At 39.5% G+C, this 26219-nt stretch overlaps 1 long non-coding RNA gene across 1 annotated transcript in view; it reads left to right on the top strand.

Moving 5' to 3' along the window:
• LOC310723795 overlaps positions 1 to 26219 on the top strand; it is a 78370-nt gene that overhangs the window by 7406 nt on the left and 44745 nt on the right. The window contains exon 2 of the long non-coding RNA XR_014532775.1: positions 5269 to 5481. This is a non-coding gene — a long non-coding RNA (uncharacterized lncRNA). The remainder of the gene's footprint in view (positions 1 to 5268; positions 5482 to 26219) is intronic.

Here is a 26219-nt window from a genome sequence, read left to right as displayed (position 1 = left end):
AACATCAGCAACTAAAGCTTTTGGTATGTTTCGTTTAAAAAAACAAACAAAAACAAAGCCAAAGGGGTTTTTTCGAAATCATTTTTTCCTTTGGGATGAGCCCAATGTCCACACAAGGTCAACACCGCCAGTTATTCCTATCTTATTCCTATCTTAAAAATGTGTACAAAATGAATACTACATATGTGGTCTTCTACCCTGAGTAGCTGAAATTGCCCAAGCAGTGCTCTCCACATTTTATGGCGACACGACTGAGCGGCGAGTTAATATTTAAAAACGAGAGCTGAGGGCAGTGCTGGTGGCATCTCATTCCCCCCCCCCCCCCCCCCCCCCCAGAATTCACCCACATCTCACTGGTGTCACTACCATACTGGGGCAATGTGAGGGAAAATATCTGGCATACGTGTGTGTGTATTTTTTGTTTGTGTGAATTTTTTTTTTCTGCCACTTTAAAGTGGATGCGACAGCATTGGATTTCAAAACATTCTTACTACTCCTTCGTGCAGGCCTGGCATTACCAATGAGGTTAGCTCTGCACTTCCAGATATGAAGCTTGATACCCGTCTTCTATACGCATTCACTTCAGCAACATAATGCACATCCCCCCCACAGCCTACAGCCTTTCTCACATAACACTGATATTACATCCCCCTTCCACTAGAGATATTATTAATAATGGAAGCGAGGCAATATATCCTCCTGCTATGAGGTATAAGAGGTTAAGGATATTCTCCTACTAATTGTGCGTACAGATTTTAATATAAGGTAAGAACACAAAGCCCGAAGTAGCACTATTATATATAAAGCAAGAAGCACATCCCCTTTGGCTGTAGAGTAATAATAACAGCAGTTAATGCTGATATTTACATAGAATTAAAATGGATAGCTACTGGCCCAGGAAGCAGTGAGCATTAATTTGTCATTAATTAATCCTGCATTGTTTCTCTTTCAGTCCTGGTGTGAATCTTAAACCTCAGCAATAGGCTTGTGAAATCACTTGGGTTTTTATTAGATGACTCACACACCAGTCTTTGTGTGCGCTTGCGTTATAGTGGGATGGATTTCATATTATATATATATATATATATATATATATATATATATATATATATATATATATATATATATATATATATAATGTGTGTGTACATGCCAAACTGGCAAACCATTATGACATTATAACATTATGACTGGTGAAGTGAATAACACTGATTATCTCTTCATAATGTCACCTGTTAGTGAGTGGGATTTATTAGGCAGCAAGTGAACATTTTATCCTTAAAGTTGTTGTTAGAAGCAGGAAAAATAGGCAAGTGTAAGGATTTGAGTGAGTTTGAAAAGCGCCAAATTGTGATGTCTAGACGACTGGGTCAGAGCATCTCCAAAACTGCAGCTCTTGTGGGATGTTCCTGGTATGCAGTGTCAGTATCTATCAAAAGTCGTCCAAGGATGGAACAGTGGTGAACCGGTGACAGGGTCACGGGCGGCTGAGGCTCATTGATGCACTTGGGGAGTGAAGGCTGGACCGTGTGGTCTGATCTAACAGACGAGCTCCTGTAGCTCAAATTGCTGAAGTTAATGCTGTAAATGCTCAACGGGTCAGAACTGTTTTGATAGCAACACAATATTAGGCAGGTTTCCTTAATGTTATACCTCACCGGTGGTCATAAATGCCTGGTCTGTGTGTATATTTATACATGCATATAAATAAATGTTTATTCGCCAGCCACATTAATAGGAACATATTTTCCCTGTATCCCAGCTCATTCACTCAATGATCTCATCAGCCAATCATGTAAAAGCATCACAATGCATAAAACAATACAAATTTAGGTCAAACGCATCAGATGATGTTCACATCGAACATCATGATAGGGGGAAAAAATTAATTGGATTTCAGTGACTTGGAAATGTGCAATCTCTTGGGACTTCCACATATATCTGCAGAGTTTACACAGAATGGTGCAAACAAACGACCAAACGAAAATTTTGTAGTTCTGCAGGTGGAAAGTCCTCGATGATGAGGTCAGAGGAGAATGGACTAGACTGACCTGAAAAGAGAAAGTGTAAATCATGTTCAAATCATTTTACCCTACAACAGGAATCACTGAAATTAGCAGAGACTGTAGGAAAAAAAGAGACCAGACAGTGTTTGTATAATGCATAAAAATGTGTATTTGGATGTTTCTTAAATCTTTGAGAAAAATGACAATATGTTTATACATACATAGTATATAAAGTAAAATAAGTTTCTGAAATGTAAATTGAAAATGTTCTGCAATAACCGTCCAACTCACAATTATAAATTGTACGTCAGCTGCATCAGCTGCTTCCTCTTGCACACTCATTCACATACACAAACACACACTACACACAAACACACAAACACACACACACACACACACACACACACACACACACACACACACACACACACACACACACACACACGACCAATGTTGGATACTGGAGGTGGCATGCTGGTTTGAATCAGGTCCAGAGCAAAGCTGAACTGTCACTTTAGCTTAAATCTCCCCTGTGATCTAAAGCTGACTCCCTCTGAGCCGGCTGCCTCTCCACTCTGCTAACCTTGACTCCTGACTCCCAGGACACAAGACTGCAACTCCGTCCTGCCTTTTCTGAGCAAAAATGCATATATTCCCACACATCAGGCATGAAGAAGAAGAAGAGGGTGTCAAAGAGCAGGGTGGCTAGGAGATAGCAGGATGCAATAGAGAAGGACAGACCCAGGTCTGATAGCCCCACCGAGACCCATTCTTTATGAAGCCATAAAAAGAAAAGGCTACGGCCAGACGGTTCATCCATTAGAATGACCTTCCTTTTGATGACCAGCCCTTGTCAGCAGGGCTTTTTTACTGCCCAGGTAATGGCTGTTTATACATACATAGTATATATGGTCAATAGAATCGTGTAATTCCACATTAGCATATAATTGGAATTATGCCGGTCTGGTGTGTAATCCCTTTGGTGGGATGGATTTTATGGTGTGATTGACAGTTCTGAATAAATCTCCTCATTGGGTATACTCACAGGAATTAATTATGAGGCAATTGTGTCTAACATATTAATTTGGGAAGATTATACAAAACATTAACCAAGCGCTTATTAGACTTGGTTATACGCCCCATTTTCAGCCTTGAAATCACATTGCAGCAAAACCGTTTTTCCTTGACTCTCTCTCTCTCTCTCTCTCTCTCTCTCTCTCTCTCTCTCTCTCTCTCTCTCTCTCTCTCTCTCTCTCTCTCTCTCTTTCTCTCTCTCTGTCTCTTTCACTGTCTCCCTGTTTTAGGCCTTTTTTTTAACAATTTGTCCAGAATGATCTCGCAGCGCTAGTTCACGCTTCTACTCAAAACTCCCATAAGAGACTAGCACTATCCCAGCACACCTTGCTTCCGCTCAATCACCCAGCACGAGCCTTGCCACAAGACACAAATGTAAACCATTAGGTGCGGCGCATGTTTGACATAAAATAAATCGGAAATAAATGAATTCATAATTGGACGCAGAGCCCACGCTGGGAAAGGAGCTTTGCGTCAGTGATTAAATTCGTTTTTTGAGGAGTTGTTTGGCGCTGCTCCTTGTGTGTACGTGTGTGTATTTTTCCGTTAAATGTTCCCTCAGTGACAGGAAATTGTGAAAAATGCTGACACTTTGGGGACACTTTGTTAAAGACCAGGTTCCACCTGAAGAAAAAAAGAAACCCTAAAAAAAAAAATATATATATATATATATAACTTTAGATAAATGTAGAAATACAGAAATACAAATATATTAACAATACATAGTATGTATTTATGGTGGCAATTAATAATTGGGCAGTGAAAAGTGTGTGTATGTATGTGTGCGTGTGTGTGTGTGTGTGTGTGTGTGTGTGTGTGTGTTGGGGGGGGGGCCTGTAAAGATTTATTTATTACTGGGAAGTCCGCAGTGCCCAGGGAGCGCTTGGCATGTATCTCCAACAGGCTTATCTTTCATTAGAAAAGGCCATGTGATTTGATTCAGTAGCTAGAATGTTTGCTTGGCGCTGATGTATGTATGTAACAGTGCGAACATATCTGGTGTGTCTTGGGTTGCTGCAAGGCTTCCTCCAAGAGGTTTTAGAAATGATCATGGATTCATTTTAAGCCTCACTGCAGGAAACAAGTCACTACTGCTAGGCTAAGCGTCTTTTTCGACTCTATTTATCATTCCTGTTACTTCAGCCTCCAAACCTGAGAGCCCCATGTCTAATCAGCCCACTTCTTAATTCCTGTTCTTCCTTTAGGAGCTGTGTTTTGGCTCATTTTTGTTCACAGAGTCCAGCAGCAGTGGAACAAAGGTGGGTTGGAGGGACGGGGGATTGGTCACATAATGCCATATGCTCAGCTCTCCCTCATCCTTTATCAGGAAAGACAAACCTGTTCATGGGTGGGTGGCAGGGGGCAGGATTGGCCTTTGAGCAAATAGCCCGGCACTTGGTTTGTGCTTGGGTCGATAAGGCCTATATTTACTGATGGAAACAGGGCCACAAATCATACATAGAAGGAGTTCATCTGAGCATTACAGATACACTGACTGATTCTCAGCCAGGAGGATTTGGGGTCCAGTCATTTTTTTTTTTCCCCAGGGCCGATCAGAGAGGTCACAGCCTGCAGCCCTCTGCCCAGATAGCAAAAGACAGTGTGGATTTAGGATAGACAGAGGGTTTTGGAAAGAAAAAGAAAGAGAAGGAGAGCGAGAGAGAAAGAGAGAGATGGCCTGAAAGTGCATTCTCAGCGGGGTCAGCGTTAGTGCTGTGCTGGTGCTTTTCTGTGCCAAGCGAAAGAATAAACAACAAAGAAAAAAGAGAAGTACACACATGGGGCAAGGAAGGTATCCATTTAAATCGAATTAAGTAAGAATGGCGAAGAAAGGATAATAAAAACAGATGGCGGACAAGAGAATGCAAGATTGTAGGTTTTGGAATTTGACTATTTCTCCTGAGCTTTTTACATGAAGGCTAAAATGTTAAGCTGGCCTATATTGTGGAGGTGATTATTATTTAAGTGCATGCACTGAACCCCCTTTTAATCCAGTCAAAGACTCATTAAGCATTAAAATCACATCAGAAGTACATCAAAGGTTTGGTTCATCAAAGAATTGATGTCTGTTGAACACACTTTCCTAACTAACTTCCTAACCATTTCAGCACAAAAAGCTTTTACAGAATATGTGCTGAAGTTTGTTTTTTTTCTAGTGGATATGCAAGCACTTGTCTCTGTTTGACAGGCAGCTCTACTCCAGCGTTCACCATTGGGACCTGCTCTGAAGGGACCAGGGGTCAGGAGCTCAGGCAGTGGACAGTCAGCAGGGAAGCCATGGCAACTGCACGTAGTGTTGTGAGCTGTCAGGTATCGACCCTAGGAAATGGTGGAGAGGCTTTTGATAGTAGCTCAGATCAAAGGAGCAGTCCCTCAATAACATCCCCCTGTCAGCCCATAGGTAAGTTCTCTCTAGCGCATCTGAACTCACTCACTGATCACAGACAAAACCGCTGTCAGCTCACAGCCGAGTCAAGTCTAATTTGGGCATCCTGTTCCCGTCTATATGAATACACCATGCACAAACACGCTGTGGGGCTGGGAGATATTTTGGAGTGTCGACTTATACAGTAATAGAAAACCTCATAAGGGAGATGTCTCATGTCAGATATTGTTTTGATAGAACTCAAAAGAATGATTTTTTTATCACTAAGTTGAAAAATGATTGCAGTAATGTATGACTTATAAGTGAAATGTTATAAAAACTATCTATCTATCTATCTATCTATCTATCTATCTATCTATCTATCTATCTATCTATCTATCTATCTATCTATCTATCTGTCTGTCTGTCTGTCTGTCTGTCTGTCTGTCTGTCTGTCTGTCTGTCTGTCTGTCTGTCTGTCTTCTAAGCACGTGTCTATCTATCAGTTCAGCAGTAGCATGGCTCCTGTAATAGCAGCACTAGCTTTCGGTTGAATTCACCATAAAGAAAAAATGACCAGTCCGTCTGAGATGCTGTGTTACACAATTTAATCACCTCCTTGCCCCTTACCTGCCTCCTACTATCTGCATGTTATACGAGTCGGTGAAGATGCACTTTGAACACAGATGGATCACTGCTCCCAGCATCGACCACACATCGTTCCCATCGATAAACAGCACCGTCCAGCCAAGACCCTTCGGCACGGTTCAACTCATCCGTACTGGCACAAATGAAGCAGACAAAGCACTGGCTTTGCTCATCAGAGTTTCTTTTCATTTCATTTGCCTTGACACTTACACATTTGTGCCATTTTTCAGGAACATTGCTGCTGCATTATTCATAAGGATGTAAAATGAATATTTCTACGCACTCATTTACTTGCTTGATAGAAACCATTTTTTTTTCAGAGCAGCTCATTTGATTCTATTACAACCAGACATGTCAAAGGTGAGAAAATGAACAAGTGTAAGAGGTTCTCCCTCTTTTTTTTAGATTTTGTTATGCTGTATTAGTAGCATAGAAGTTTTTTAGAAGTGCTTGACATGCTTACAGAGCACTCATTTGTATTGGGCAAACCTGTTTGAAGATCTCAGCCAAAAGCCATTACACGTTGCTAACTGCCATTAATAATCTACCTCTCGCTCATAAATGGGAAAATGTGTTGTAATCTCAGAGCAGAGTTATTGCTGTTCACATAAGAGCTGCTATCTAATCACAGTGTGTAATGCTCTGCCGACTGTTTATTTCGGGTCAATCCCATCTCCCTGCAGATCTGTAATGCCTGAAAGTTTCTAATTAACATGTTCCAGCATGTTGTTATGCTCCTTCATAGCATTCTAATTTGTGTAATGTGATGATCTCCCATTTGTGTTTTGTGGGCAAGTTAATTGAATCGCTTTTGATGTGTTTATATTTTTAGGGCGAGAGACCTGCGGTTAGTCTCATTGTGGAAGCCGGCACTAATTGCTAAATAAGAGCCAGTTAGCGTCAGCTGCTAAATCGGGGCAGCGGAAATGCGAACAGGCGAGCGCGAAAGAACGTCAGGGATTGTGGTGTTTTTTGAAAGAAAAAGCTGCAAGGCTTATGAATCTCTCAGTCACCTTTTTTTTTAGGTAGGGAGAACTTCAAATGGAAAACGTCAAGGCGTGGAGCCTTTCTTTTTACACACCAAGATATTGCCTGACCTGCTTGGCTTTTTTTTTTCGCTTGACGCCGGAATGCCTTCATTTCTTGCGGTGATGCAAAAGTGCTAAGCATCGCTGTTGGCCACTGAGCCATTGGCCCAGCAGGGCTACATCGCACCGGGTTTCCTGAGCCGCAGCCAGGAAAGAAGCGAAATCCAGGCTTATTTCTTCATTTCACTGTTATTCTCCTTGTAGCCCTGTTCAGGAAAAGGAGGCGTTCCGCTTGCCTCCTGGGGTGCCACCATCTCCCTGCGCCTATGCTAATTTTGTGGTGCCATGAGAAATAACTCCTTGTACCAGCCGTACATTTTTGTAGATCTTCCAGTACTTTTCTCCCCCTTTACCCTTTCCACTTTGTTTTCCCTCTCGATGCTCCGAATGCATTCATAAATAATCTTACTCTGAAAAATAAAAACCTTGTGCTTTTTTTTTTTTTAAAGTATGTCAACAGGGAGGGGAACAGGGTTTGTGTCATTAGCATTGACATTAGCAGGTGCCACAGTGCACCGCAAGCCTCAGAACTACAAAGACTCCAGGGTTCAAAGCCATCCTGTCTGGATAAACAGATTCCCAGGAAAAAGGAGTGAGAAAGAAGATATAGAAAAATCACAACTGTCTCTCTGGGAATGGCTGCCATGCGCACTGATCACTCGGTACATGCCTTGTCGATCAGCAGTCAGCTTTTCTTTAGCATAGCGTTTGTTCATTTAGTTATTCACCCCCCCCAAACCTCCACAAACTCCCACCCTGACACCATGTCTGGTTTTGGAAGCTAGGCACCTTGGATACCATTAAGATTCCTGATCTGCTTTCTTGTTAGTTAATTTGTTCGAAATCCATTCAAATGAGCATCAGGGAATATCTCACATGATTGGCATGTGACGGAGACAAGATTGATGAAATTTATGCGTGCATGCTCATGTGTGTGATAGCTCACGCTCTAGGTGTGTGTGTATGTATGTGTGTGTGTGTGTGTGTGTATGCACGCATGAGCTGTGGCAGTAATATTGCACAGATAATAAAGTGGCCCGCCTGATTTCCACACACAGTGTTTGCAGTGGTTCGGCGCCTGATGAGAGATGATGAGGTGACAGGATTATAATGAGTGACTGGAAGCGTGAGGAATGGTGTGTGTGTGTGTGTGTGTGATTGGTGGTGAGTGGGAGAGAGGGGTGGGGAGGTTCCTGCAGCTGCTCTCCGCCGCTCTCCAGACACCACGCTGGATCTGTGCGATTGCACTCTAATATGTGATTACCTGACCTTTATTTATTCTCCAAGTCGGCACTGAACTGAAATGCATTTTGATAATCCAGTGTGAATTATTTATGGGGGTAATCGCTGCATTTAACCTCCTTCCTTAATGCCATTTCACCTCTTGCTCCAGAAGACAAAGACATCGTTTGTCCGAGAACGTCTGCACTCGTTGGGAGAAGCAGAAAAAAATAAAATAGGACAGGCATGAAAAGGGAAAGACATAAAAGATAGCTATGCAAATAGCTGACTAATAATGATGTTCAGCCTTAATACCCTCATCTGCCTGGGCAAGTAGTGGTGTAGTGGCTTTACAGCTGCTTTCTGGGTCTGTGCGCCTGATGTAGTCACTCTGGACTTCCCCCCTTTGTGCTCCAGGTTTAAATGAAGAGCACTCTGTGGCATTGGTAATTTGCAGCAATTATCTTTTTTGGAGAGTTTTATCAGGGCTGGCATGGCCCCATGAAAAAAAATAAAATAAAAACAGGCTAAAAAAGCACCAGCACTGCTGTAAAGAAGTGTGTCTGTGTGTTTAGGTTGTTCGGTCGAAGGGAGACCTGGCCTTAGTGCTTCTGGAGTACATACCTGTCATACCTTTCCATTTTAAGGTCAGAGAGCTGTGTTTTAGGTCACAGAGCTGTACAATTTTATATCTGTGCTTACATTTGAGGTTCCACTTTGACACTCTGTCACACGGTTTACAGGGTTGGAGGATGAAGCCCAAGGTGGCACAGCTGGGCCTTTGTGCAGGTCCCTTGATCTTCTCTGGCTCTGTATCATGGCTAACCCTGTGCTCTGACCCTGTGCTATCTGATATGCAAAGAAATGAATTTCACAGTGCTGTGAGGTCTGCGTGACAAGGGCTTTCTAGTTCTTTTTCTTTGTTTTTCTACTATTTCGTTGAAACTTTTAATTCAAACAGGAACGCTGTGTTGCGATAAACTTTAATCTGATTAACAGCGATCTCCTTTTTTTTTTTACGTGCTTCATTTATTACGATGCGATTAGACACGAAATATCCTTGCAATCTGTAATATTCAGGCTTACCATAAAATTTCAGTGCTCCATCTTATTAATGTGACTTAAATGTTCTCAAATATTTTCTCCAAAAAATGGTAAGCTTTTATTCACTACCTGCATTTACATTCACAATGAGATTGAGATTGACATTCACACATTGATTGTAATCAGGACTGAAAAAACATGATCTGTATTCTACGTCTTTTTTGGCCTGATAGCAGACGCAGACGCAGACGCAGACTTACTTTCTTACTTCCTACTTCCCCTAGAAACGCACTTCACTGAGAAGTAAATAAAAACAGCTACAGCCTAGGTAATGAAGCCAAACAAAGTCAATGTATCTGATTATTTTGTCAAACGCTTAGTCATTACGAACATGTGACCTGTCAGGCAGCTGTTCTCAGTACAGCTTCAGTTGCTGAAACTGCAATATCACACCTAACAGATGACAACTCTAATTCATTCAGTGTATCTCAGATATTACACACCGCTTATAGGAAATCCTCATGTCCATGGATTAGAATTGATGTATTTTTTCTGTATTTTTCATTTCGGTTCCTTCTTTACAAAAACAATATTTCCATATTCCTGCACAAGTGTTTCATGCTTACTAAGATACTTTACCTATAAAGGGTTTATTTTAAACATTTTTCACACCTTCCTTTTACTCTGCAGTGTGATTCATTGCTTGCAGAACGAATTTTCACGCCATTGCTCCTTCTATATACAAACCCAGCTATAGAAGTTATCTAACGGCACATCTTTCTGTAGTCCAGCTGCTGAAATGTTTTATTATGATATTAAAAATGTCTAGGTTTAAGCTATCTTGAATTTATGCTAAAATGAATTCTGGTTAAACACTTTTTAAAACAATGCTTTTACTCTAAAACAATTTAGGAGCAATTAGTTTTTAATTAGGAATTGCATTAAATTTCCTGTTAAATTTCTAATCTCTGCTTATGTCATTTTGCACACGAATGCCTTGATATTAGCCTTAGATATCGAGAACTGAAGAAAAATACTTTGAAATCACAGACAGTCCATTCATTGTATAAATCTCGCAATTTTCATGTATTGAACAAGCACATTATTTATTACATATATTTCTTTTTTCATTCAAAAAGCACATTTATTACTTGTTCACTGAATAAGTGTTGTTAATTTATTTATTGAACAAACGCATTTTTTTTATTTATAATTAATAAAGAAGGGTTACATTAAAAACTGAAGTTAGTCTTTACAAAACAAATTGTAATGCAACACTTGGAATATATAACTGTTTCTTAGAATCGAGCACATTAGATCCAGGACAAGGTTGTGTGAAACTTTTATATATTACTGCCAGGAGCATGATGTTTGAAAGAGATTGGATTAGTTTTTAACAGTAGTCCTGCCTGAAGTACAGGAAAGAGAGCTGCGTATTCATATTTCAAAAGACCAGTGTCAATCTTTTAAAGTTAAAGTCACTTGTTTGTTTGTGCTACAGCAACACTATTGATTGCCTCATTGAACAGAAGTCTAAAATCTCCATAAGGAGCAGAGAAATGCAAAAAGGAGAACAGCAGACAGGGGAATGGTGTGATGTTGACATGGCCACAGGGTCTATAAAGTCAGAGCTATTCGAGGCACAGTCAGCTCAGACTTTGTATCGAACTGTGATAAATATACACAGTTGCTGCATTTTTATCAGACTCTTTAAACACTATATAGCACCCTAAATAGTTGTTTGGTCTGTGCCTCTGGGGAAGCACTAACTATCCAGGCAACTCTTGAGGAATCCCTCTTCTGAGGCTGTACGTGTGCCATCTGTTAGATTATTTTTCTCATTAAGAGTCACTGTTTCACACAGATATATTGCACGACAAGGGTTTTATATTCAACACCAAGCAAGTTATTTATTTATGGTAAATACTTGCATATAATTTTTTTATGAATTCCTCAGGATCCAAATACCAACCAATGATATCAGATCAGCACCTTATTCTAGGTCCTGAGACAATTGTCTATGGTTGCATTTGATGTGAGGCTATGTGGAGATGAGGACAGTTTCTCTTCCTGCCACAGCAAGCAAGGCAGCCCTGCTGAACTAATGATCCGTGACCATGTACACAGTTTATCAGTAACATAATGAGCAAGGAGTCGCTCTATTCAGCCGGCCTGCTGGGCCAAAAGATCCCATTACCAGGTAAACGGCGCAGACCACCTTGTCTCTTTGTCAATCAGAGCCTTTATTTTTACCTTTAACAAATTGCTGTAGCCTTAAGAATGTATTAGTGGTTCAATTCTGGAGATGTTTCTTTCTGTAAGCTATGAAGGTGGTAGCTCAGCAGTTAAGGCATTGGACTTTGGATCAGAAGTTCAAAAGATCAACTCCCAGCGCCACCAAGCTGCCACTGCTGGGCCCTTGAGCAAGGCCCTTAACCTTCAATTGTAAATGGCTCTGGATGAGGGCGTAAATGTTAATGTGCAGATCGGTGTATGCCCAGTGTAGGGATCAGAATTATATTAAGATCTCACATCCTTTTAAAACTGTGTGTGCTTGTGGTCTTCTGATTTAATTCCATCTACTTAGCAAAGTATATGTAGATATAAAGCATGTTTGTGTACCAGTTTTAGTAGGCAAGGTAAAGTCAGTAGTGAATTTCTTTTTATGTATCTGCTCATAAATGAGGCTTACTGCTCCGTGGTGACCTTTCCTTTTGGGTGGAGAATGAAGATAGGGCTATCCATCTCAGTGAGAATTACGTCGAGCTTGGCTGATGAGTGCCTCCCTTCCTCTTAACACTTCAGGGGCCATAAATATTACCATCCCTCCCCACATACACCCACACATACGTATGTGCATCTGTTTTGGCACACACAAGCATTGATCATTTAGGATACACCAGTCTTTCCATCAGGTGTCTGTGAGGATATTTAAACAGCCATCGTAGGGTCAGGGGAAGATAGTGGGGGCACAAAGCAGGATTCATCATCTCTGCTGTCACACACTGGTGCTTCACTCTCTTTCACATACTGTCATGCACTGGGGCACCACGTTCACACTCTGGATATTCATGTGTAGCATATTTAATAAGGAAATGAGAACAGCATGATGCAAAGGTTTGGCCGTCATTTCGAATTCACGTTTACTTTGTGATAGATTTTTCTTAATTATGAACAGAGAGATTTTAGATAAATAGTACACAATTTTATCTGAGGTGAAAGAAAAAAGCAGGTACTTAATGGTATCATTTGCACCTTTCAGATGAATAATAAAATATGATAATTTGCTGTTCGGAAGACAAATTGTTCATCATCCAGAAGCCAAATTTTTTCCAAATTTGTATGTATTAATAAACAACATGTTCTGTTTTTGTTTTTTGTTTTTTAACCTGGTCTTAGGTATATTTAATGCCATGTAAAAGCCTAATTTGACACCATTGCCAGGATCACATTCCTCTCTAGTTTTAACGGAATAAGTATCATGTTTCTAAGAAAGTGCAAAGCCCATAATCCTCCATTTTGAAGACATTTGTATCAACGTCTCCTAACAAACAACTTCAAACTGGTGATGGGGAGGTGGTAGCTTAGTGGTCAAGGCATTGGACTTGAGGTTGTGAGTTCAAATCCCAGTCAAACCAATCAGCCACTCCTGGGCCCCTAAACAAGGCCCTTAACCCAAAAGCTGCTCAGTTTTATGAATTAAATAAATGTTATTCGCTCTAGATAAGGTCAAATGCCGTAAATGTAACATATCCACTATGGTTACAGGATGTTATAAATAACTTTTAAACAAAACAGCTTTAAGTAACTAAATCACTAAGTGATTATGATTTACATCCTCCAAATAATGCAAAATGCAATAAAATAATTTGTTCACTTGGTTTATTCATGTCACCAAACTGTAGTATAGGGAGGAGAAAAAAATATTTTATGTTCTGTATTATATGGCATATATTTCATATTGTGTAAGTACAACTGTTCTAAACGTGATACAATCTAATGCTATTTTATTAAATATTATGGCATAAAGCTCTACACCTGATTTCAATCTAATAGATTGAAGAGATGTAAGAAATGCATCAGTTGAGGGCCAGGAGAACTGCTACAGTACTATTGCATATAAAACAGCAAAATGAATCTGACACTTTCATTTTGTGCTTTGTACTCTGTGTTGTGTCTTTTTTTTTTCCACTGGTTTCACAGCACGCATGCATTGATAGGCCCAAGTGCATTCTGATATGCTTCCTTGCTGTCAGCATTTGCCTGTGAGGTTCACCAGTGGTTCCCCACAGTATCGCTAATGGAAGACGCCAAAACGAGGTAATTAGGGAAGCGAATAATGCTGCACTTAGACAACCACTGGGAAGGGATGTGTGTTTGTGTGTGCATATGAGTGTGTGAGTGTTTTTTGTTCCATGTGATGGCAGGACCAAATGTGAGGACATTGGATATTTATTTTATATTAAACAAATTTAACAGTGTCAGAAAGGTTTTCTCTTAGTTAATGAAGGTACGATATGGGTTACACTTAGATGTAGGGATAGTATTTATTAGTCTGTGTTAATAATTATGCCAATGGAAAGTCTTTTTAAGGATGGAAAAACAAACGTGTGTGTGTGTGTGTGTGTGTGTGTGTATGTGCGAGCTAGGAGAAGTGTGGGGACGTGGTGGGGGGGTGTTTGCTAGTGGTTGGGAGAGAATGGGAGTGGGATTAACAGTGCTGATTTAAAGGGATTAGCAAATCCCACTGAATCCGAGTAGCTGGCAGAATCCCCAACCCGCATGCTTCTCACCCTGTAATTCCTCTCAAGTGTGCAGTGGAATTGTGTCTCCCCGTAATCTGCAGGATTCAATCGATGAGACCCAATAAACTTGACAGGCACTGGGCTGAGGGGGCCGAAAACAATAAGAGTAAAATGGGCTCAGCCAAAGCTGGATTATGGCAGGAACAAGTGGTCGACTGTTGCTCACATTAAAGATGGAGTCTCTGGAGATGCTGGCTTCAGGTTCTGAGCCACTACAGCTGAGCTGCTAAACAATAGAGATGAGCTGTTTCTGGTACAATCTGCTAAGGAGGTAAGCGGTGTAGCTTCTAACAAATTGAATATCCCTGATTGTGTCCCCATTACCATTCTCATGCCTTATGTCCATACTAAACGGAAGGGCAAGAATCCATGCTAATGTTTGCCATCCATCATGAGGTTATTAAATAACAATAGCTTCTTGGAAGAAGAGCCCCAATATGATTGCAGCCACTTAGAAAACAAAGGGCATGTGCAGACGTGAAAAAAAAAGAATAGACCAGGGCTACATATACATGATTGCGATCACAAAAACAATAGAGCGCCAAATTAAATTACATGAGCTTTGTGTCCTAGGAGTACCAGAGCAACTCTGGTACTGTTCCCCCATCCCCCTACCCATCAACCCCTTGGCTAGAAAGTGGGCTAGCGATTGGTTGGCTTATTAGGATGGTGGAGTGGCAGGTATGTCTTTAATGTGATGGGCTGGAAGGACTAGTGGTGACTGTGATGGAAGTGGTAATTATTTTGCCGGTATTCTAATGGGAACTGGGTGGCACGGCAACAGTAATTAAAGTTTGCCTGATGGATCCAGTGACTTCCTGCTCTGGGCAGGCTTAAGGGGAAACTGAAGAATAACTGCTTTATCTCTGGAGAGAGTAGGAGAGAGAGAGAGACAGACAGAGAGACTTCCACATGCTGGACCCTTAAAATATATCGCATAGATAAGTATTCTGTAGAGCTCTACCAGCAATTTCCATACAGCACAGCAATTAAAGATGATAAAACCGAAAATAACTATGAAGAGGTGGTAGAACTGTCTGTGTACTTTTGTTCACAACTTTCAAGGAACTGGCACACTGTATTCCATTATAACTTCTTCTTTATGTATCTCTTTTATGTCCGTGGATAAACGACAGTTTAATTAAACTATGCTAGTCATAAACATTTCCATAGCAGAGTCAGTTAGCGTTATGGAAATTAATCATGCTGAACGGCTTATTTATTCATCTTTCAGTTTAAATATTAAACTTTGTGGTGAGATTTACAAGGTGGTATCGAAGTTTCGAGACTTGTTTACAAGAAAGTACTTTATTTATCTACATTTACACACTATCACCCTTAAAAACTAGTCCCTTGCACAGTAATACAGTGCTCCCAGCATTTTTGCCACTTCTGGAACATGTCCTGGAAGTCTTCTTTTCGAAGTGTGTCAAGCACCTTCTGCCATTCTCACCAGGTCTCCACAATGATGTCAAAACAGCTACCTTTAAATTCGATCTTCATCCAAGGCAAAGTCTGCAAGAGCCAAACCTGCCAATTACGGTGGGTGTGAAAGTGAGATCATGTGGATTGTTCTCAGACGATCATCATGCACAAGTTCCCGAATGTTTTTGACTTTTTCGGTGGTTGAGCTTGTTGAAGGTGTTTGTGATCTCTCATTGTCTTTCTGTCTATGATGAAATCGCAGACAGGGTAACACACATGGTCAGAATAGCACCTGTTAGCACCATTCGTGTCAAAACTTTTTTATACCACCTTGTTAAATATTAGCATATGGGCCTTCAGTGGGGACTTACCCGACTTAATCCACCTCTTAATACCACCACTTTCACGTCGCAATTATAGAAACCATTAATACTATACAAAAAAAAACAATATAATAACGCATGGCATTACAGAGAGAGAGGCGTTTCACATACTAAAGCAAGAAACCCAGTTAAGACTCCAAACCTCTACACTACCACCGCGACTGTGCACCTACATTATTTTGAGCACTTCAGAATCAATATTTGTTTAATAACATGACAAAAACTGTAACTGTAAAATGTAAATAAAATACAACCTACTCACCGGAGATGCAAACTCATAATTTGCACCGCTCCTCAGAGGCTGTAATCCAGTGGTACTGCTCGTATTCACTGGTCTGAAAGTAGCGAACAAACCCTTTCCAGGGATGAGACCAGCTAGCTAGCTTCGGGGTTGGCCGAACTCTCCTCACGATGTCTAGCTTTTCTTGAAAATGGATTTTTAAGTATGTCTAAAAAAACATATACCAAAACAATTTATCTTCCTCCATAGGCATACAAAATTCTTACTTACATGTATTAATGTGTGCAGCGTGCTACAGACTTGTTTTGCCAGTCAAACTTGGCTGTAACAGTTTCCCGCTGATTAACCAGTCAAAGGATGGAAAAATGCAGACACTATTCTGGGTACTAACAATCTCTGCTACTTCCTTCCAAGCTTTCAGAAGGAATCATTCGAGCCAGTCATTTGAATTTGTCGCTTCAGTGGAAACCGAGAAATCTGAATTTACATGTGGCTTGTTGCGCTATTTCTTTTGTAGTTTGCTAGTGTTCCACTCTGTGATGCACACATGCATATCAATAGAGATAAAGTGATGTTAAGGATTTCCAATCAGGATTGTTAATTTATACTGTTTGGTAAACAATTTGCAGAAATCAAATATCCGAACAAGAGCTCCTTGGAAATGATTTCTATGATGATCCTAATATGATTTCTAAGCAATCATGTTGCATGTCATCGATTAATTTAGAAAGATCAGTCACTTGCACTAACATTAGCTGATGCTTTATGTCTGGAAAGAAGAACTGAAACTGAAATTTGAGGCTCCAACAAATTCAATGAATTTATCTTGAAGCGTCAAGTGAGGAAGTAATTGTGTGAGGAAACAAGATGCTACATTGTCTTTATAGTATGACAATTATATCTTACTCTAATTATTTCGTCCTGATTTCAAGTGAATCTGGAGGCTGAACATTTTTTAAATACATTTTACTTCTGTCTTTTTGGGATATCTTTATTCTACATTGAAAAATGACAAGTTGTAGTATTGTTTGAGCACTTCATGCATGTTTTCGTAAAACATCTGGTACCTCCTTTGTATTTCTGTAGGCTAGAAAATCATATTAAGTCTGAGTCTTTGAGAGACTTCTGCTATTTCCACACCTCTGGTGACTGCAGACAAAGTGAAGTACGAGACGGGGGTTTAATGATCTAACGTTTCTACTTGGCTATTAGTTTTTAAATGCCACAACTTGCAAATTCTGCCCTTTCTGTCAGCAGCAGTATGAGAATATATGCATTTGTTTGTTTGTGTGTGTGTGTGTGTGTGTGTGTGTGTGTGTGTGTGTGTGTGTGTGTGTGTGTGTGTGTGTTACTATGACTATGACTGCAAGCATTGGCCAAGATTTTAGCTCACTGATTTATTTATTTATTTATTTATTTATTTATTTATTTATTTATTTATTTATTTATTTATTTATTTTCTAAGATGTGAGTTTACTGATATAAGAAGGTTCAACTTTTTAGAGTTTGTTCTCATTGCCCTCAAGACATCACATTATACCAACAGCAGAATAGAGGTGTGCAGCAGTAGCTTCAGAGCCTCAGTTCGATCTTGAGTTCAGGTTACCGTCAGAGTTTCTGTGCATTTTTTCCCTATGTATGGATTTTCCATGTGGTTTCCTTCTACCACAGAATAGCATGCATGTGGGTGGACTGACTACAGTTAATTGCCCCAGGTGTGAATATGTGTGTGAAATAGACTAGTGTTACATCCAGTTTTTTTATTTTGGAACAGGCTTCCGGTCCATCATGAGCCAATTCAGGACAAAGATAAAGTGAAGCTGAACAAACAAATGAACACTCTCATTGGCCTAATCGTTCTTGGGGAGTTAAAATATGTGTACAGACATTGTCACAAAGCAGCTTTACAGAAGTAAATAGATGGAGAATATTTAAAATATATAAGTTTATCACTAACTAATGAGCCAGAGGTGATAGTAGTGATTGAAAAGACCCCCTGGGAGAACATAAGGATGTATCCTTGAGAGGAACCGGACTCAAAAGTGAACACATCAGAAAACTTCTGACACCAGAACCCCAATCACAGTGATGCCTCATGTTTCTGACTGAATACTATGTTCTCAAACTGACCTACAGATCATCCAAAACAGCTCAAAATAAAGGTCAGGTTTTTACTATGTACGGTCGGTCTTGTTTTACCATGCTATAAAACTTTGTTTATGAAATGTAACTTGGCAAGGAGTTTGGCTTGGGAGGAAACAAGATTGAGTAACTTCCAAGTGACCACACCGTAACAGTGTAGTTTAAAAGTATGACTTGACACCAGACGCTACATGCACTAAATGACTGGCAATCTCTTCATAGTTCATTGAGGCTTCTAAAAAACACCCTATGGATGGACAGAAGTCAGTGTCCCTTTGATGAATTCATGTTCCAAGTTTCTGAAGCTCTAAAAGGCCTGCAGGGAAAAAAATCCCTAAAATGGTGTCTGCATGGAGCCCTCCACCACTGATAGGTAATGAACATTTATGTACACCACACAAGCTGGCACTTTGGAAGCAGGGAGCCTTGGCAGATGCTTAGCATTGCAGGCTATTTGGATTACTGTGTTTGTTATTTAATGATGTAAATGATTACTTAGTTTTTACAACCACCCTCAGAGATGCTGTGAACAAATTATATAGGACCTGTTGTGTCATATATTATTGACCATTAGTTTGCTTTCACTATGCATTTTAAGGAGCAAAACGTTTATTTATTTATATATTTATTTATTTATTTATTTATTTTTATTTTTTGTCAAGTAAAACATGGTCTTATGAGAATGAAGCTTCCATAGACATAAACGTTCCTGTTTAAAATCAGGCTGAAGATTTCCCTGCCCTTTCCCTTTTCATGTTTAGGTAGGTGGGATGTGTCAATATAACATCCACATAAATGCTAGGGATCAAGGTTTCCCAGGAGAACATTGCACAGAGCCTTTCTCAACTTACTTTTTTCCCCATGACTAGTGGGTGCCCGTGACCCTGCTGCTGGTTTATCAGTTGTCCTTTCCTATACTACTTATAATCAGCGGTGGACGAAATACACAAACCATGTACTTGAGTTAAAGTAGAGATAAACTCATTAAAATATCACTACAGTAAAAGTGCCCCCTTTAAACTTTCACTTGAGTAAAAGTACAAAAGTATTTGCCTTCAAATGTATTTAATTGTCTAAAGAACTATGATTTATTATGGCTATAATGTTCCTATTAATCAACTCAGTTTGTATAAAGTGACTTATTGACTCTTACCTCACCAATCTATAAAGAGAATGATATGAATGTGTCAAACACTGATTGATATCTATTCAAATTATCATGAGTAGATCAAAAAAGGTAAAAACTTATTTTCACCTACTTCAAAAAAAATCGTGCAAATAAGTCCATGGTTGTTGTGGAAAGTTAGATTCAGGAGCTTTTTCAATCATTTTGTTACTCTTAAAATGTTTATTACTCTTACAATCTGCTTGTTGTTAAACTGATGCTGACCTGTATGTTCGTGATACGTAGATACCAGCAATCAAAACAAGTTCAAAACAGAGTGCTTACTCGACCCTGAATGTAGTTGAATAAAAAGTCAGATATTTCACTTTGAAATGTAGTTAAAGTAAAAGTCTCCCCAAATGGAAATACGATACGTGAAAAAGCTACTAAAGTAAAAGTACTAACCATACCAAGAACATACCACAAGACCAGTCATTTTTTAGATGATCTGACCCAGTAGCCATTACAATTTAGCCTCTGTCAAAGTCGTTTAGATCCTATTGCCTGCCTGATTTTCCATCCTTTAACACATCTTTGAAAATAAACTGTTCACTTGTCGGATAATATATCCTAGCCCCTAACAGGTGCCACTGCTATTAGATAATCAATGTTATTCACATCCAGCCAGTGGTTTTAATGGTAATAATAGCACAGGCAGGTATATAGTAACACTGAAACCAAGCTTGATCATATGATCATATATTATAGCATTTACCTGAAGAAAACAAAAAAAACCCCTAGTTTTCATTCCAACCTGTTTGGATAGTTTCAACACTGTTCGATTTATACACCATTCTACCATGGATGAATCAGGATTCTTCATGCAGCTCAGTCTAAAGCACAGGTACACCTGAAGAGCAGAGATCATTGATGCCAGATTAAATGAAATTTTATTTGCAATGCAATTTTGGTTCCCAGCTGACTACAACCCGCATCAAACCAAATCATATTTAATCTATATTATATTAATTAGTGCAAGGTTACAGTATCCTAACTGGGACATGATTTAAAAAAAAAAAAAAAATGCAAATTTTCCATTAAGGTTTTTAATCAGTAATGAGGTTGAGTGTTTAAAAGTGCATTGAAAGATATATGGCGTGAATTTAAATATTTAATTACACATTCCACAATGATTATGTCATTACATTAGTAGGCTAGCTAGCTAATGAACTGTTTCCACTAGATTTCCTGGATTTCTGCATTCCCTGCCAATTTTATTTGCAGTTAATATACATAGCAAATCAACACGTTGGTGCCATTAATTATAATTTGCTTATAGTTATAAAATGTAGCTGATAAAGTAAATTCAGATTAGCATTTAATATAATTTTATATTTAATATGATTTAAGGGAAGTTACAGGAGTCTCAGCCGAGTAAAAAAAAAAAAATGCCACCAGAGAACCTCTTTGCTGCATGGCCATGAAACCGCTCAGCCTGGTCAAAGTGATATACAGTAACAGAGGCCAGTAATGTCCCATATTTTACAGTGCACATTGCTTTCTTCGACACCACAATTATGGAGATGAGATTCTCACTAGTGCATTTCAAATTGCCTGACTGTGTCTTTGTATTACCATCGTATTGATCTCAAATTGTCGGAGCATGTTACTCAGCCAGATACATTATAGCCATCATCGCCCCATTATCGCCGTGATGGTATCATCTTCTAGCTCAAATTCATCAGACTGGGAGAGGTTTCACAACACTGGCTGTAGGCCTGCTGTGTGCTAGTCATGTGGCCCTTTGGAGATGAATATTGCTCTTGGAAATTAGTACTTTACATTGGGGTCAGACACCATAATTCTAATAACATTTTGCTATCATCGCTTGGATTAGTCAGGGAGGGTGGAGTGTGTGGATCTTATAAGAATCGAGCTCAATTTGTTTGAGCTGTGTCGTCGGTTACATGGATCTGTTTAATGCATGTGATGTCGGACCATTTCGAAAAACCTCAGCAGAATTTCTCTGGTGCTGTTTTCAATCTGCCATCCTCCCCACAGAAACCGTGGGATGCCTTAAAAAAATTGAGACACTAAGACATAAATGTGGTTTGACACTGCTGAGCTTTGGAGCGTGCAGCCAAAAATTTGAGTTGTACCCAAAGACTCCGCGCAGCCTAATTATGCTGGGGTTCACATCTGCTTGTGTGGCTCACTTCATACTTACCTCTTTCAAGCTTTAGTGAACCTTGGAGGCCCAAGCCTTTTCTGAAGAATCCACCCACTCACTCTCACTCTCACTCACTCACTCACTTTCTCTCTCTCTCGCTCTCAAACACACACACACACACACATACACACACACACACACACACACACACACACACACACACACACACACACACACACACACACAGTAATGAGACACTCTCTCTGCTTGATGTGAGTGAAAAAAATGTGGCAAACTACCCACAGCCCCTGCACTATCCTCGTGTTCACTGGCAGAATTCTACCAAACTGCAATCCGCCCCCTCGCCTCCTGTCTTTCTGCAGTGCAGACTTTCCCAGACTCCCCATCATCCTGTGCTCCCCCCCCACCCACCCCACTTTATATGCTGTAAACTCTTCCCACATTGGTTCTGGGAACTGAAACTTGTGAAAACCTCCTGATATCCCTGGAGAAGAGAGAGACAAACAGGAGGAGAGCTAATAGTATTTTAAAGCCTGCTTTGGGGAGTGTGGAGAAATAGATGGGAGTCAGCATCGAACTGGGGCTCAGCTGTTCCCCTGAGGGCTGACGGAGGGTTTTTCAGAAGAAGAGGAGTCAGTGTTTAGGTTAAAGAGAAAGAGAAAGAAAGAGAAAGCAAATGAATGAGTGAAAGAGTGGACATAGCCATGCTGTCACTGAGTGAGAGTACAAATTGATGGAGTTTTGTCATGGCCACGTTCTTGGTTCGAAGCTGAGATGAATCGTTGTCCAGCGTTCTCACGCTCCTATTAGCCAGGCTTGTGAGGAAGAACCTAAAGCACATGCTTTTCAGAAAGAAGAGAACTTGTGCCAAGCTCCACTACTCACTATCACAATCACACAGCTGAATGATCCTGTTCAAATGAAGAATGCATGTGGACTGTTCCTGCTCCCACGCTCCATTACACCTGGATCAACCTATCACGAAGTCGCTCATTATCCAATGACTTAAATCAAGTGTTAGAGAATGGAAAATCCAAAAGTAGGCAGTCCTGTGACCTTCCAGAATTGGATAAAGAACAATGTCTGGTTAATTTAAACAATAGAACGCATACTTCTTGTATTCTTTAGTATCCAAGACTGCAGCAATGCTCCCACTTACCCTTTCAGTTTCCACTTTACCTGTTTTATGTAACCATGTACCAGAGGTGGCAAAAGTACACCCATCCTTCACTTAAGTAGAAGTACAGATAGCCATGTTTTAAAAGACTCTGGTAAATGTTGAAGTACTGACTACACCGTACTCAAGTTAAAGTAAAGAAGTTTGGGTTCTGACATGTACTTAACTAAAAAAGTAGCCATTACGTCTACCTGTTTTAGTGTCATGCTGGTAACTGGACCTCACCTCATATTAACATTAGGGCTGTCAATAAATTGAAATAATTACTCGATTAATCGCATGATTGTCATGAGTTACATCAACATTAATCACATTGGTTTATTTAAGTAGACATTTAGCTTTCTACAAATATATATTATGTCTGTGAGGCAAGTATTCACTGAGATTCAGGTTGTTTTATTTATGTGTCTGTGAGGAGAGATGACAGAGATGGTGTGTATAGAAATAAAAGTAGACACTTTACAGAGTCGAATGATGTATTGCTCTTTGTGTCATCCCCAGAGGGTTAATTGACAGATTTGTGCATCATGGCGGATTTTGGTGCTGATTCGAGACTTGGGGCATCAGTAAAACAAATGTTTACTGATTAAAAAAAAAATTCAGTGGAGTTTATTTATTTACATTTTTTAAATATCTGATTAAAAATAGGATGTTGTGAATAAATGTATGTCACATTAAAGGCTTTAATTTCTCCTGTTTTATATTGATTTATTTATATTTCCAATAAAAATGCCCAAACAGAGATATATTTCTGAATAATCTTTTCTGTATTTTGCATTAATCAAGCATTAATACAATTTATGCTGTTAAAACTAATTTGCAACTTTGACAGCCTTAATTAATATATTAATACAAAAACAAATTTCTAATTTTATCATCTAATTAATGTATCCAGGCTAAACATCCATCATATAGAACATAAGCAAAGAAAAGATGATAATGATCAGGTGATCAGGAATGTCTTTTCTTCTCAGTCATGTTTACATCACTGTCTCCCTCTGTCTCATCCACGTTAACCCCAGACTTCTTGCTGCCTTCTGCCCTGCTTGTTGTTAGCTTCATAAACTAGTCTGCATCTGTGGTGTGTGATAGCCAGGAAATGATACACCAGTGGTAGATTGAAAAAGCAGTAACAGGAAATCGGTCGATGGTCTGAAAACGCCACGCAATGAGAAGAAAGAATATTGACATTTCACCAAATAGATTAAAACTAAAGTAACAAGTCTGGTTTGAAAATGTAAAAAGTAGAAAGTACAGATATTTATGTAAAAATTTAATGAGTGAAAGTAAAAAGTCTGAAAAATAAATAGTGAAGTACTGATACCAGAAAATCTACTTAAATACATTAACAAAGTATTTGTACTTTGTTACTTCCCACCTCTGCCATGTACTCTTCAGTGCCTCCTGCAAAACTAGACAATGTGTGGTCTTCTTAAATTATTAATGGAATCGGAAGGGCAGCTTTGTTTTTCTAACCCAGGAAATATGTCACAAATTGTATTAGGATGATGAACATTTTCCTCAGTAATACTAATGTCATTAGGTTAGCTAGCACACACCCAGAGAAATACCACCTCAACAACCCAGATTATGACACGCACTTTTGGTCACCTTTAGTACTCACAGAATTTTAAAGTCATTTCAAATCACTCCTACATGATCTCAAATTGCTTATCTCAAATCATATCACTTTATATGCTCTGTGCATGGCCGGCATCAATTTGACATCCATCTATGCAGTTCTTTACAAGACTTTGTCACAGCTCAATTTCATTTCTGCAAATGAGACATCTGCAGTGGCGTGACTGCAAACTGACAGATGAGCATTAGAGCACACCGCTGCCACTCAGATAGTTTCTCACCGTGAAAATCTACTTCGACTAATCAAACTCCCTTACATTTGATCCCAAAGTGAGATTGAGTAGTTTCCACATGTCACTTACAAGGTGTGACTAGCTTCTCCTTCACTCATTTCGACATGACTGGGAATTGCTTTGAGGCTAAATGGCATGTGTTTCACCTCTAGCTAGATATGTCTATATCCTGTGTCCACTACTTTGTCAAACATGTTTCACACTTCTGGTCAGGGCCATTGCATTTTTCTAATCTCCTGGATTGCTTTTATCTGCCCTGGCTGATAGGCAGGACATGCTGGTCATTGCAATCTCCTCCTTTGTGTGCCATGTGTTCATAAGCTGCCAGAGTAGAGTAAAAGTTTAGAGTTTAGAGGGCAATATGGTATGTGTAGAAAAGAAATGGCGATTTAACCGTCCTCATTAATGTCCCAATAGAAGTTTCTGCCGGTTGAATTAAATGAGCTTTAATGCTTTAATCTTTAAAGTAAAATCCTTCATTCAATTTAAGACTATTATGAAGTATAACATAAATCATATTAACAAACTGTTCTATGCATCGTTAAGCAGGCAAACATTCAAAGAGAAAGAGAATTTATATATAACATTTATGATTGACAAGATCTTCTTTGCAATTATTGTATAGTTAACACATAGAATCCAAAATCCGAAATCACTTTTGTTCTCATTTTGTATAGACAGATTAGAGCAGAATGGAAATCCTCTTAATTTTATATAATTAGGTATAATGTTGTGCTGGCAGGCTAAAGGATTAATTTATTCTTACTCAAATGTTCATCTCACTTGTGGTTTTGTCAGCTAGTGTCCTGAGGATGTTTCTAGGGATTTAAGGTGACAGAAATTCTGTTCTGTGTAACTGTGTTGCTTGATCATGTTGGATCTTAAGAATATGAAATAGAGGAGGGCTGGCTAGCGGTAAAATTATAACACAATGAAGATATAAAACAGGAAGAAGAGGAAACTATATGTGGTTTAATTCGAGTGCTGTTTACACCATCAAATTAACCCCCTTCACATGCCTTGGACAAACTGGCACAGTGGTGGAGATATGTTGTGGATCCCCTGAAGAGTGGCATGCAGGCTAAACCGATTCAGGGGTAATCTCACTCTGGGGGACATTTCACACAAAATATGAAAGGCATGGTGTTCAGATACCACAAAAGCCACAGGGGGGACACATGCAAAACATCCAAGAGAATAGGCTCTAACCAAGGTGAAGGAGAAAGGAAATACAAAAGGAGCATCACAAATAGCTTGACCATCCTGCTTAGTTCTCTATGTCTGTCCTAGTGGCTAACATACACAGGTGTGTGCTAAAAACAGCCCTGCCGTAGAACACGTGCCAGGAAAGAAAAAGGACACACTGCTTATAAGCTGGAACATGCAAGAGATTCATGGATAAGTGTGATTTTTGCCTGCAGGTCCTGTAC

This window comes from Silurus aristotelis, assembly GCF_946808225.1.
Source record: "Silurus aristotelis genome assembly, chromosome: 3".
Classification (NCBI taxonomy): domain Eukaryota; kingdom Metazoa; phylum Chordata; class Actinopteri; order Siluriformes; family Siluridae; genus Silurus; species Silurus aristotelis.
The sequence above is the reverse complement of the archived record's forward strand: the minus strand, read 5'-3'. Positions and strand labels throughout refer to the sequence as shown.